The 15,375-nt window shown below is 35.0% G+C and overlaps 1 pseudogene; it reads left to right on the top strand.

Moving 5' to 3' along the window:
- Positions 1-1,288: 1,288 nt before the first annotated feature.
- Positions 1,289-2,129, top strand: LOC112919231 (large ribosomal subunit protein uL6 pseudogene; annotated as a pseudogene).
- Positions 2,130-15,375: the final 13,246 nt, after the last annotated feature.

Here is a 15,375-nt window from a genome sequence, read left to right as displayed (position 1 = left end):
GGAGCACAATTTCTATGTATTAACTCCGCCTACATATCTGGCCAACCCTAAAAACAGATGCTAAGGACAGTGTCTTAGTAGTATACATGAAGACACAACAGATGAACAAAGTTAACCTGCTACTCAAAAGTCTGACTTTCAATCTGAGAACAACCAAATTAATTACTTACTAAGCACAAACAAAACAGAACATTTCTTTGGGGTAAAATAATAGAATTCCAGATTCCCAAGAAATAATTTTCCCAAAGTACATGATACAAGATGGAGATGGAAGCTATATCCAGTACTAAAGATGATTATTTGAGACCATGAGAAGATCCAGGTTTGGGAATTATGAAGCCAGTATTTTAAAGATTTTTTTTTTATTTGAGAAAGAGAGAGAGAGAGAGCACACGTGCATGCATGAGAGTAGGGGGGTACAGAGGAAGGAGACAAGCAGACTCCTCAGTGAGCATGGAGCCCAATGGGAGGCTTGAACCCAGAACCCTGAGATCATGACCTGAGCCAAAATCAAGAATCTGCTGCTTAACTGACTAGCCACCCAGGCACCACCCCCAAGACCAGATTTTAAAGCAGCTTTTTTCCAATCATGTTTTGGGACATAAAGGAATATTATTCTGCAATATCTGAAAAATTGAAAATTTCAATCAATAAATAAAACTTAACAAAAAGTAGTATTTGAAATTTAAAAAAGACAAAATTGTCTAATGTTGTTATGGTAGAATGAAGATAGCAAGAGATGTGAACCTGAAGACAAAACATAGAAAGGATTGAAAAACTACACATTTTATTAGTAATATTTAGAGGAAATGACATACACATATTTGGAGTCCCAGAGGAAAAAGAAGGAAGAATGGGACTGAAAAGATACTAGAAAAATCATCACTGAAATTTTCTCAAATTTATTGTAAGTTAAATTTTTATTCAATGACTTTAGAAAACCTCAAGCAAGTTAATAAGGAAGAAAACTATGACTAGACCTACTATAGCCAAAACGCTGTAAATAAAAGATAAAGATAACATCTAAAATCAGTGAGAAGAAAATACCACTGCATATCATTGAGACAATATTTCAAAGGATTCATGGCTTCAAAAATAATGGATTTTAGAGAATATTGGGCCAATATCTTTATAGTGATGAATGAAAAAAAAAAAGACACACAAAAACAAAAAACCCAAACTGTCAACCAAGAAGTCTATAAACCCTTTCTAGCCTGACGGTTGTCTCAGGAAAAAAGAATAGTTGTCTCACAGTTGTCTCAGGAAAAAAGAAATAAAGATACTGTGTCAGAAACAAAACCTGAGAAAATTCTCATCAACCCATTTGAGCTACAAGAAATGCTAAAGGCTGTACTTTAGGTTGAAAATCAATGAAATGGATGGAAACATATACCCAAGAAAGTTTGAAAACCATCAAAAATATTGTTTCCTTTGCCACATCTACTGCAAGAATGAAGACAATTCTCAGCAATCAGACTGTCGACATTCCAGAAAATGTCAACATCACTCTGAAGGGGCACACTGTTATTGTGAAGGACTCCCGAGGGACTTTAATCACATAAGCAATGAACTCGTCAGACTCCTTGGAAAGAAAAAGAAGATGCTCCTGAGTTGACAAATGGTGGGAAATAGAAAAGAACTGGCTACTGTCCACACTGCCTGTAGTCCCGTGCAGAACATGGTCAAGGGAGGTACACTGGGTTTCCGTTACATGATGAGGTCTGTGTTTGCTCACTTCCCCATCAACATTGTTATTCAGAAGAATGGCTCTCTTACTGAAATCTGAAATTTCTTGGGTGAAAAATACATCCGCAGGGCTTGGATGAGGCCAGCTGTTGCTTGTCCAGTATCCCAAGCCCAGAAAGATAAGTTAATTCTTGAAGGAAATGACACTGAACTTGTAGCAAACCCAGCTGCTTTGATTCAAAAGTCACAACAGTAAAAAACAAGAATATCAGAAAATTTTCAGATGGTAGCTGTTTCTGAAAAAGGAACAGTTCACTGGCTGATGAATAAGATCAAGTTGTCCAGCTACAGAAAAGAACAAGATGCCAGATGATTTTTTAGACTTATCTGTGATATTTCAAAGATGCAATAAAAGCTGTATTGATTTGGGACTTCTTCTTTTAAAAAAGTATAAATACATAAAAGAAACTGCTATTGCATTTGCCTTCTTAATCTGCTGGAATTCATATATTATAAAATAAAAATTTGATATATTTAACTGCATACAACTAAAAAAAAAGTAATTGCATAGCAAAAACCGCCTAAACAAAAGAAAAATGGAAGATGAAAATATAAATCACTATATCATTTATAAAAGATCAATACCACAGTAATAGGGAACTTCTAAAATTGTGAGGAAAATCTATTAAAAAACCCTACCCTCCATAATAATGGATAAAAACCTAGTTTATTGAAAACATTTAAAAGGGATTTGAAAATGTGGAAATACATTCAAAATCACTCATAATCAAAAGATGCACACAAAAGCTAGCATACTTGTCCGAACGGCAAAAATTAAGAAGTATAATAACATGCCCTGCACATGCACAAAGCCACCATCTACCCCACTTTCCGAATTTGGGGCAACCCCTCAGAGGTGGAGGTCAATTTAGGGCGCTTGAACCACCACATCTGAATAAAGGACAAAATATGGATATAAAAACGCAGTGTGAAGCTTTTATATCCACATTTGGGAAATGGGGAAATGAAGTCATGGGAGAGGATTACTTGGGGTCTCCTACTGTGGCCCCCAAATTTCTTCAAAGCCCTGTAAGACAAGTAAATGTCGTATATATGCATTTCATAATATAACAGATGTTTTAATAGTGAGATTTTGAATTATTAGGAGTACTAACATAGTCAAGACATTTCTCTGAAAAAGAAAAATTGGTTATATGGAAAAGCTAAGAAACATAGCAGGTGCGTGGCTTCACTCCCCTCCGGTTGCAACGCATACTCACGAGGCTGCACACCTGTGCCAAGTGTCCTCAGTAGGATTCCTGTTTTGTTCCCTGACAGAGAGGGGAAAGGAAAATGAAGAGAAGAGGTGGAGGGTTCAAGAGGCAAGAATGGAGAACCGAGCTCAGGTGTGTTGAAGGCTGACCCACCTTCAGTCACAGGAGGGGAGAGTGTGGAAGAGGATGGGGCACCAAGCTGTCACTCTCGCCGTCCTCCTGGAGAGCAGCCGACATCCAGAGTCAGCCTGTCATCTGTCGAGCATCATGTTCACCCAGACAGGCTCTCCTCTGTGCCCCAAACATGCTGCCCTGCTCTCCTCTTGCACCTGGAACCCCCATGGCCCTTCTTGATGGGAAGAAGGCCGCTGAAGGTCTGGGACACACCTGCGGCCCCAGGCCAGGAGGTTCAGGACTTGAACAAATTGAGAGCTGATTGGGATGGGAAGGAATATCCTTTACATCCCACAAAGGCAGAAATAAAAATATAGTTTGAAGATTTTCTTTGAGCCAGGAGAGTAGTGATATAGAATACCCATTAACCTTCTATTTTGCAAATCTGGTCTTTCTCTTAGAAGTTTTCAAACCCTGTGCTGCTAATCACAATGTCCATGTAAGTCCAATTTAAATATATAGGGCTTTGTTGTTGGTTTTATTTTTTAAGGTTTCCCTTTTTTTCTGAAATGACACCACCAAGTTTTGAAAAGTACCAGACTTCCATTACATTACTATAAAACTTTGTCTGGGTTTCTACACAGTATACCAGATGGCCAAAACCATTTTTTTTCTCTTAATTTTATTTCTAATGCTTTAGTTATCACTCCCGGCTTGCTGCCATCTACAAATCTTAGAGCCATGCCCTTATCTGTCTTCCTCCTGGTTATTAATTAAATTTTTAACAAGACAGGGCTCATTGCCAACTCACTGTGGGACTTCTCTAAACACTACTCCACTTTGTAGTTTGATATTTATTAACATTCTTTGGGCTTCTAGCTACAAGTTCTTTTTTTTTTTTCCCTGTGAAAAACTATTAATCTTTCTATGGCTTTTTCCCTTATCTTTAATATGGAATGGCTTTTACACTAGTATTTCTCAATCCATCTGTGGTATGGGACAGTTTGCTTTTCATTTTCCAATGGTCCATGATCTACATTTTTGTAAAATGCAATGAGATATGAAATTTTAAAAAATGAGGTTGCTAGAAAAATGAACTATAAAGAGAAATGAAACAATTTTATTAGACCTAACAGATATAAAAGCACATTCCAATAATCAGACCAAACACGCAATAGAAAAAAAAGAGGATTGCAAAAAACAATGCCTATCAATTCACTGAAATCATGGATGAAGGCAATTAGTATTGGAAATATTACAGTTGTATCTTTTTGTTGTTCTCCAACCTTGATCAAGACTCTGAGTGAAGTTGCATTCTCCATACTAAACTCCCATGAACACATTTTAAATCAGTTTCATGTATATCAATAATGTTTTTTAATGTGATAGAAGAACTTGCATTTTGCTTGGAGAAATGACAATGTCACTCATAGAAGTTAATGTCTATCTTAACCTCTGTCTTTTTATTTCATAGCACTCAAAGGAGAAAAGTCAGTTTTAGAAAGGTACCCAGAAAGGACTGAAAAAAAAAAGATTTTAGGTAAATCAATAATCTCACATAATTTGTTTTTATCTAACATAAAGTGATTTTGTATTTTTTTGAAAGAGTGAGAGTGAGAGAGAGTACCCATGGGTATAGGGGGTAAAGGGGAGGGGCAGTGGGGTGGGAGAGAGAGAATCTCTGATGCTCATCGACTGAGCCACTTAGACACCCCAGTGATTTTGTATTGTTAAAATTTATCTTCAATCCTTCAGTAGTGAGTTCCAAATATTAGTCTTGTATATTTTAAATTAGAATTCAATAAAAGAAATGAATTTTATGTTTTTCTAATGTGTGAAAATAACATTCAAAATATTCTATTAAATTTGGGTTTCGTGATCATTTTTCACAAATTTGCAGAATCAATATTTATTGAAGTTAGTGTGTGTGTGTGTGTGTGTGTGTGTGTGTGTGCGTTTCCTTCCAGGCATGGAAATATTAAGGTGATTTTAAAAATTCAAAAATTCTGGTACAGGGCAAAACTGTGTTTGGTGCCCTGATCAGTTGGCGATATTGAACAGGGGATTCAAAAGTAAAATAGCATCCTTATTATATTATCTTAACCAATTGACAATATGACTATCTGCAAGGAAAAATTATTCTTGTATTTCTATGCAGACATTTAGGTTGAATCTCTCACAAACATATCATTAATTTTCTCGGTCTGTTTCTGCACTTAAAAGAGATAATCTCCAGGGTGCTGGCTGTCACAGCGCTGAGTCACTAATGTATTTAGACTTCACACTAGGAGGAACTACTTCACATCTGGTATTAAAAAGTGTTCATGTTTCTTGCTTCTTTTGACAGTGCTTGGTAGAAGTTGTTAAATCATAATGTTTATTTAAACATTTTTTTAAAGATGTGCTCAAATTGCTTTTATTTTCATGTAGTTTATTCATAAAATCATTTCATGCTGAAAACCAGAGGCTACATGAGTTATACAAATTAGCCATGTATAAATTGTTGCCACTTGAATTTAAATCTTTTAATATGTGATAAGATAGGAAGATTATAATTGCATATTCATGCCTTAAATAATAGAAAATGTCTGCTTATGAATGGCTGTTGATTCTGGCCAATATTTATTAAGCATCTAAGCAGAACTAGGTACTTCCTTTTCTGTGCTTTCATAGAATTTTGATCATACATGTATGTAGAAGGTTATTATCGCTCCCGTAACGTGTGACCATAAATCTGGTGTCTTAAAACAATACCGACTTACTGTCTTTTTCAATTATTTAGAAGTATGAAATGAGTCTCACTGGGCTAAAATAAAGGTGGTAGCTCTATGTCATTCTGGAAGGTCTAGGGGAGAATCTGTTTTCTTGTATTTCCAGGCTTCTAGAGGCCTCCCATATTATTCTTTGGCTCATATCCCCACTTCTTCATCTTCAAAGCCATCAACATTGGGTTATGTCTTTTTCTCCCTACCATCTCTCTACTTCTCCGTCTGTCAGCCTTTTCCACTTTTAAGGATCCTTGTGAGGAGGGATCTCACCTCTCCTGCCTTCTCTTGGTAATAGTTACTAATCTTATCTGCACGTCCACAGCTTGACATTTTTTTTTTCTGGTTGATTTGTCCTAAACTTGGACAGAATCTTCCCTCAATATTCTTGTGCACCGTTAATGAAGGATCATAATGTAATGTAATATTTTCTTGACTTTTTGGGTTTACTTCAGGAGAATTTTAGCATGGTACAGAGTACTTAGCAATAGGTTGAAAATGAAAAAGAGATGCTTTTTTGGCCCCCAGCTGTTGTCTCCTGACAGAAAACTTCTTCTATCTTCCTTCTTCCTGGGTGCCAGAGAACTCAAAATTCCAGTCTCTTTTGCATGCCAAACAGAAGGCAACATCAGCTAACTTCAGAACTGACACTTCACATCAGGGTCAGCAGAGAAAATAATTTATAATGTCATTTTATATTAATTAATTCAGATATAGGGGCCATGAAAATAATCATGAAACACACAGTCTCTATCCTCTAAGAAACAAACTTTGAAATTTATATTATATTTACTGTTTATGGATTTTTATAGTTATTGAGCACTCATATACCTAGTTTCTGAATAATATGAGGCAGTCAAATATTCATAGTGTGATAGGACACAGATAAAAAGAAACTAATATATTTATCTAACATTATTTTTTTTAGTAGGGTGGTTTTTCTTCTAAGAGAAAAATTTATGCATGGAAAACTACTAACCTCAATCATTTGAGTTATAGATTACCATTGTTTCATTAGAGTGACACATCATAAAAATGCTTCACTTTAGCTTTAAATTCAACTCAATATCTCATTCTATCCATTACCTTTGTAGTGTAATTATATTCCCTCAGATACTTTAAATTGTATTTTCAGCCGTAATCTATATTATAATCGCATTGAATTGTTTTTGGATATAGTATTACTTAGGTGCAACCAGACAAGAATTCTTTTTTTTTTACTTTTTTTTTTTTTTTTTTTTTTATGACAGTCACACAGAGAGAGAGAGAGAGAGAGAGAGAGGCAGAGAGAGAAGCAGGCTCCATGCACCGGGAGCCCGACGTGGGATTCGATCCTGGGTCTCCAGGATCGTGCCCTGGGCCAAAGGCAGGCGCTAAACCGCTGCGCCACCCAGGGATCCCTCTTTTTTTAAAAAATTATTTACTCAAAAAAATTATTTACTCAACAGAGAGAGCACAAGCAGAGGGAGCAGTAGGCAGAGGGAGATGGAGAAGCAGGCTCTCGGCTGAACAGCGAGCCCGCTGTGGGGCTTGATCCCAGGACCCTGCAGATGCAGGGTCCCAGTAGCTGCTTAACCAACTGAGCCACCCAGACTCCCAAAAATTCTTAGATATTTTCATCTTATCTAAGTAGTTTTGCACACTTGAGGTCTCTTTCTGGCTCTGCGGATCACAGCACTAAAGTTATGCTCATGGTACAATTATGTGCATGATGTTTTGCATACATTAGATGACTTAAGCTCCATATGTTCAGTCAAGTATATATTGTTATTCTGTTTTCAAAAACTAAGAAAGTGTCCCTGAAAATCTAACTAACTTATACCATGTCATAAAGCCAATGGATGCTAGGCAGGGATAGAAGGCCAAGTTGATCTGGTACAAAGATCCTCCCCAGTACAACATGGGGCTTTGTTTTTTTAATACACATCATTGAAATATTGATCGAGATGCTATGGCCTAGACCCATATTTTCAGGAAGACAAAAAATTCATCACCTAGTGGGAAGCTACGTGGATACAGGAGGAGCTATGATAGTGGTTAAGCAGAATGATGCAATTCGTGTCAGTGTAGATAATATTTGAGCCGCACTGTGTAGAGGAAAGATCTGGATCTTAGGATTTAGGCATTCCTAAAATGCAATATTTGGTTTATTTATTTGGAGTGTGACTTGGGGAAGTTACTTAACTACTCTGAGCTATACTTTCCTCATCTATAAAGTGAGAATACTGGGATCTACTACTTAGTTTTATTGTAAGCAAGACTCACACAAAGGACACATTAAATATGTGGGGTGTGAGTTTCCATGTGTTTGAAAATATGTACTTTTACAATTTTAATGAAGTCCACAAATTATCTTTTTCAATATGTACATTTATTTTTTTTTCTGTGCACTTCAATAAAACAATTGCTGTTATACTATTTTTTAAACATAATTTTGCCAGTTCTGGTTCTCTTAGGAAAAAATGGCAGGTTCCGTGTACACATATTTGGGAAAATTATGAAGGAGAGCCAGTCTAAGTCACTTAGAAAGTAAAAACATAAAATGTTAAGTTAAAGCCTAATATTTTTTTAAAAGATTTTATTTATTCATGAGAGACACACAGAAAGAGGCAGAGATATAGAGAGACAAGCAGGGTCCATGCAGGAAGCCCAGTGTGGGACTCGATCCTGGAACTCTGGGATCACACCGTGAGCCAAAAGCAGATGCTCATCCACTGAGCCACCCCAGAGTCACTATTAAAGCTTAATATTATTAATTTTAAGGACAGAATACTTTACATCTTTTCAAGACTTAGTCTTTATTCAAGGACCAAATCACTTTTGGACATCCAACATACCCATTCTCTCTTTCTTTTCCATAAATATATATTTTTTTTCTGATTGGTTCTATTTCTGAATATCTAAAAATTTAGTGTAGGTCGATGCACATTTAGGTAATACAATATATTTGTATTTTATTTTTTAATGTGTGCTTATTTCTTTTTCCCTCTCTTCAAGGCAAGTGCGTAAAAGCATGGCAATTTTCCTCTAGGATAATAATGATCATGGAGCAGGACAGTTTTGATGGACAGAGAAAATAACTTATTTCATGCCAGCTGTATTTATGTAAACATGCAACTTATGGTCCACTTTCCCCACCTAATCCACTCATTGGTTGTGGTTTCTATTGCTCCTCCAAACTTTTTTTCCAGAAAGGAGCACCATCTGGTAGCACCCAACAGTAAAATCAAACTTCGTAGAGCACATGCAGAAAGCATTCCCTTATACTCCCTCCTCCCAGTCAACATCTGCTTTCCTCTGCTCTTTGGGAGTGACATTTTGAAGGGAAAAGTGGAAACCATAGTAGTAATTTGAACTAGGTTAAGCAATTTTGATGCTTGATGAAGGCATCTGTAATGAGGATTTCAAATCACCAGTATAATCAGTGTTTGCTTATGTTAAAATTCTATGTCTTAGGCACTGAATTTATATAGTTCTTGAAGGTTTTTTTTTTGTTGTTGTTGTTTTTTGTTTTGTTTTGTTTTTCATGAGCTCAGTAAGTGCCTCTGGTGTACTGGTAGTAGTGAATTAAATTTTGGCCAAGGTTTGTACTGCATTACATTTCTGAAGAAGTTGAGTCTTCTGAGCTATTGGAATTTGTTTGTTTATAAGTTTTGGAATACTCTTTAGCATGAGTAGTCACATACATCATCAGATATCTAGTATATAACCACAAGTCAAAGTGCTAGCCTTTTTACAATGAAATAAATACATTATAATTCTCTTAACTCATATCTGGTAACTCCTAAAATGATAATTGTATTTCTCTTGAAATCTAACTATTACTTCTCTGGATTGATTCTTAATTTTTCTACATTTGTGGTTGAGCAAATCAAATAAAAATCACATATAGTAATAATTTATTAAGGATTAGACTTTTTTGTAAAGGTATTTTTTTTGAGACTTTAAGACAATTAAATTTCTAGAGTTGAAGAGATGCATATTTGTGCATCTGCCTCTGCTCTAGAGTTGTTTAACTTACTAGTAAGAGTTTGGGGTCAGTTTATATATATATTATATATATATTTAAATGAAATTTATAAATTTATATATAATAATATAAATAATTTATATAATTTATATTTAAATATAAATCATATATATATATATACATATATATATATATGAAATTGGTGGCCAGATGCTCAGCAATTCTATTTCTTTTCTCCAATCAGACCACAGATCCCAGCATCCTCAATTTCCTTTAGAACAAAGTGTGAGCAATGTGACTTGTGACTGGGTGGGTTTTGGACTATTAAGTATAGAGAGAAATAATCACCTGACCCCTAAAATGGCCTGTTTTCTCTTTCTCTTTTCTTATCCTTGTAACTGTAAGTGAAGAACTTCAAAATGGCAGATCCACAAAATGGAAAAAATACCAAATCCCTGTCCCTTGGGGAGAGCTACAGACTTGCACCTGTCTGTGGCACAAGCTAGAAAAACGACTGATCTGGGGGAGTGTTTGTCACAACAGCTGGTGTTACTGACACTGTTTGGTACCACAGACACATTCTTGGGTTTAGTTTCTTCTGAATGTTGAGACCACTGGGTGATTGCTTGTGGTCGAGTGATTATTATCAGCAAAATGACAGAGAAGAAATATCTGCTGATGTGATGAGTGTTGAATCCACCTACTTCTGACATAATTAATGGCTTTCTAAGGACTCCTGAGGAGGTTACAACTCAACAAGTAGGCAGGCAACCTTCTCAAATAATGATGAGAGAGATTATTTTTAAAATTATAGAAAGAAGTAAAAAATCTCTCCTTAGAAATACTAGACACAATATACTGGTGTGTCAGGTAATTGTAGAGAGTTAACAACACTGTCAAAAAGTAAGTATTATTAAAATTCTGTTAGTCAAATGAGAAGTTAGTCTAGCATTGGAGGTAGTCCAAGCTTAAGAGAAGTTGAGCCTCTCCCTGGCAACTAATTCCTTAGGGTAGCTTTATTTATCCTAATCAAAGATGAATTTAAAAAAAAGATGATTTTTTTCCGTGATGCACGTTTTCTACCTTGAATTCATACCTGAGCTTTCCCAGGTGCTTGCTTGTTCATCTTTTCTTCTCGAAATATGTTACATATTTTTATGTCAAAACATGTATAACATAAACATACATTATATTTTTTAAGCCATAAAATAGCAAATATGTGTAGCCACCGCCTAGAATGAAATATAGGAAGCTGCAGTATGTTTGATGCCTCATTACACCACCACTCTAAAACACACACATACTGACCATTAAAGATATAAACATCATCTTGATTTGTGCTAAATTTTTCCTCTTTTTTCTCTAATTATTTTATTTTACTTTATCTTATTTTATTTTCTCCATTTTTCCACATATGCATTCTTATTAATAATGAGGAATATATCACTTCCTATTTCATAAGATTACTTTGAGGACTGTGACTTTTATAATGCCCTTAAAATTAGCTTCTGTAAGCCTTATACAAGAATTACTTGCAATTTTGTCGTTGTTGATCTTATTATTACTATTATTTAACATGTTTCCCTGTGGACTGTATGGAATTTCTCTAGGGCATATATATAAGCATGCAATATCTGGATTGTAGGGCATTAAACATATTCAACTATACCAGAAAATACAAGACTGTTTATCCAAAGTACATGCAGTAATTTGTATTCTCATCAGCAACAAAGTATGTCTTAAAGATCATGTCTTGTTCCATTTCCTCACAATACCTGATATTGCTAGACTTTTTTGTATTTGCCAAACTGAAGAATATTGAATTAATCTCATTATGTGTTTAATTTGGACTTTCCTGATGAGATATTTAACCATCTTTCCTTTCATGTGTTCATGGGTTGTCTGGGTTTAGTCTTTGTGAAAAACCTCTTTAAGACTATGGACAATTTTGTTGTCTTATTCCTATTGAGGTATGAAAGTGCCTTATACATCTTGTATATGAACCTTGTATCAGTTTAAGGATTACAAATAACTTCTCTGAGTTTTTGTCTAGTGTTTGCATACTATTTATGGTGATATTTCATAAACACAAAATTTTGAATTTCAGTACAGTTGACTTTATCATTCCTTTTTATACTTTCCATGTTTTGTATAAAAAAAGTACTTTACTAATCTATTGCATTTTTGATATTTTAGAAATAGATACAAACAGAAGGGGGAATCACATGAGGAAAATTAATTATATGATGTAATAAGTAATATATTTTCAATAGTCATAATAATACATAATTTAACCACATACACTTTTGTATTATTATTATTGGATTTTCTTATAGGAGACTACACTATTCTAATGGCTTACAGTAATTGCCACCCTTAGATACATTGTTCTAGCATATTTTCATCCTAATATTGCAAGCAAAGGTAAGAAATAGGAAATTGTGGTGGGTGGTGAGGGAAGTGTTGCAGATAATAAAAATGCACATTTTTACAAAAGAATTTTTGTTAAGGTTTCAATAGTTTTTCTAATGTATCTTACTTAGCGGACAATTTGGGTCAATAAAAACCTGGTCAGCTAATTAAAAATAAACTCAACTTAATTGACCATGTAAGTGTGGATTTAGTTCTGTGCTCTCTACTCTATTCCATTGATCTGTGTATGACCTGTATATCAAGACATAACTGTTGTGCTTGCTTCTCATGAGAGCTTTGGGAATTAACTTTTACCTCGAGTTTTATAAATTCCTCAATGTTAAGAGTTTTGACCTCTTGGATTTTCAGCCAAGACTAGATACCTAAAATGACAAAACACTACAAGGAAAGAGTCTTGTAATTTGCTGGCAGTTGTTCAGAATATAATACAAGAGATAAGACACAAAAGTACATTCTATGAGGAGCCACTGAAGTGATCACTTTTCAGATGTTGCTAAGTGGCCTGAGAGACATAATGGAGTTTCAAAAGAAAGGGAAAAAAAGAAGAAATATTCACCTGCATCCAGGAAGTAACTTGCCAAGTGATGCATCAATTTGGGAATGCAGCAGAAAAAAAAAAAAATGATTCAATCTTTGGAACTCTAAGAAAAGTACAGATTATTTAGTACAGGCATTTCCTTTCAGCCTCCTGTTATTAAAGCTCAAAAGTATATTTTATTAACACAAATATATTCTTCTATATTACAGACACAATCCATATAGCATAAAATTAGTGTTCAGACTTGTATAGTGCTTTACATGTTAATCTACATGACAGAGTCCATTTATTTCCTACAACTTCTGAATTTATGTCAAGGCTTACTTTACATTTTTGACAGTTTTGAATTCATATATTTCTTTCAGCTTCATTTTTCACAGATTTCCAGTATAGATTTGATTATATTATGAAGTCTACTTATTGGGAATGGCTATTTATTTTTTAACATGTAATGATTTCTTCCTTGAACTTTATTTGCATTTACCTGATATGATTTGCCTATGATGTTCCTTCTGCATCTTAGCGTCACTTGGTTTAAGGAGTCTCATTAATGAGGATTTGGTTTGACCCCATCAGGGTCAGAGTTTCTTGTTTGTCCCTGTTGTTTGATTAGATGGTTTATTTTATTTACAACTATGGTTATAACTGGACTATTTGTCACAGGTTTGTAACCTACAGTTTCTTCTTTATGTTTCCCAGGGTTTTGTCCTTTGATGTAGACACTTTCTTTCCATTATATTTTGTGTCCTCAGTGTTTCAGAGGGTATATATTCTGTTTCAAATTCTACTGTGGTTGTCTTTTACTTTTTCAAAGTGATTCTTTTTTATTATTTATCAATTATCTGCTTCAAAAGTGAGATTATTCCAGCCATCTGTGATAAACAGTGTAGTACTTAACTTCTAAAAAATCCTTCAAAAGCAACATTCCTCTCATTTCTCCATCCTGTCACCATAATTTCAAATATGAAATCTTGATTATTGTTTTTGAATTATTATTTGAACAGTATGTATTTTTACAGAAAAAAAATGACACTTTATGATGTTTAGAAATCCTATTTTCCTGGAGTTGTTTTCAATCACACCTATTTTAATTGATTTCAAAGCCCACCATATGTCCATTAGATAAGAGCATACTTTTAAGTATTTTTTAAAGGATGAAAACATCAATGGTGTGTTTTGTGATCCCTCTTATGTCTAAATCCTTAAAAATCACAAAACCCATCATTCACTTTCACATCAGAATAATCTACTGGTTGCTTAAAATTTTTCTTAGGTCATATTTTTCATGCAATTCAGGAGTTTTCTTAATTTTGTATCAACCAACTGATTTCTTATTTGCTAACTTCCTACTCAACATCCCTTGACTTCTTTTTCCCCAATTTTAGTGAGACAATTTTGTATTCAAAATTATTTCCTTTTTCTATACATTGGTCTGGGTTTCTGCAGGAAAACAAGTATAAGTCACAAAAGGATTAACTAAAGAAATAAAGGAACTACTTGCAAAGAGTTAAGGGAAATTGGTGAGAGAAACGGATGGGACCAGAAGGGGTAGTGATGGCCACAGATCTCAGTGGGAGCTGACACTGCAGGATAGACACTTGACATGAGCGGTGGCCTTGGCAGGAAGGACTCATCACTGCCAGACTGGGGCCCACCCAGGAGAAATGAGTATCCCAGTCTCTCAGTTTCCTGCTGGCACTTGCCACTGACCATCTGACAGGTGCCAAGAGGCCAATACAGTCATTGTGGTCATGTGAGATAGTTCTTATGAATGAAGCAGAAATATCAGGAGAGGGACCCCTGGGTGGTTCAGTGGTTGAGCGTCTGCTTTGGCTCAGGGCGTGATCCCAGGGTCCTGGGATTGAGTCCCACATCGGGCCCCTTGTGGAGAGCCTGCTTCTCCCTCTACCTATGTCTCTGCTCCTCTCTCTGTGTGCCTCTAATTAATAAATAAAATCTTAAAAAAAGAAATATCAAAAGAAAATATTTTCCTCTGTTGTTAGATGGTACCTATGATGCTCCTTGTGAACCAAGGTTCCTGGCGAGAATATTGTGCAACTAATTGTACCAGCCCTGGTGACCATATTTGAATTTTTTTTATCTGAGGAAAAACAAACTGGAACTTTATATTTCATAATGCTTGCTATTCTACATCACTAACATATGATGATTCTCCTAACCCTCTGTTTCTGATCTTTGAAAAAGTTATTAACCAAACTCTTTTTTTATACACTCTTTTAAACTACCCTTTAAACTCTCTCTGATTTTTTAAACTCTCTGTTTTACCATTTAACCGTGGATTAAGTTAATCTTCCCAAAACACCATTTCTACCATAGTATCCCCCTGACAAAAATCTCAGTAATGATTCTTGTCCTATAGAATTAATTACAATGACCTTTAGGGACTTATATTATTTGATTCTGACCTACCTTACCTGTTAGATCTTATCCCTTCACACTTCCTATGGGTATTTGATATTCTAACACAGCCATTTTAATGCCAAGCACATTTTGATATATTATAAGGAAGAGAAAATTTGGTTTTGCCAGGGAATGAATATGTATATTATAAAATATAATTTTATATTTTATAAA

Source organism: Vulpes vulpes, chromosome 5 (genome assembly GCF_048418805.1).
Source record: "Vulpes vulpes isolate BD-2025 chromosome 5, VulVul3, whole genome shotgun sequence".
NCBI classification, from domain to species: Eukaryota; Metazoa; Chordata; class Mammalia; order Carnivora; family Canidae; genus Vulpes; species Vulpes vulpes.
The sequence above is the reverse complement of the archived record's forward strand: the minus strand, read 5'-3'. Positions and strand labels throughout refer to the sequence as shown.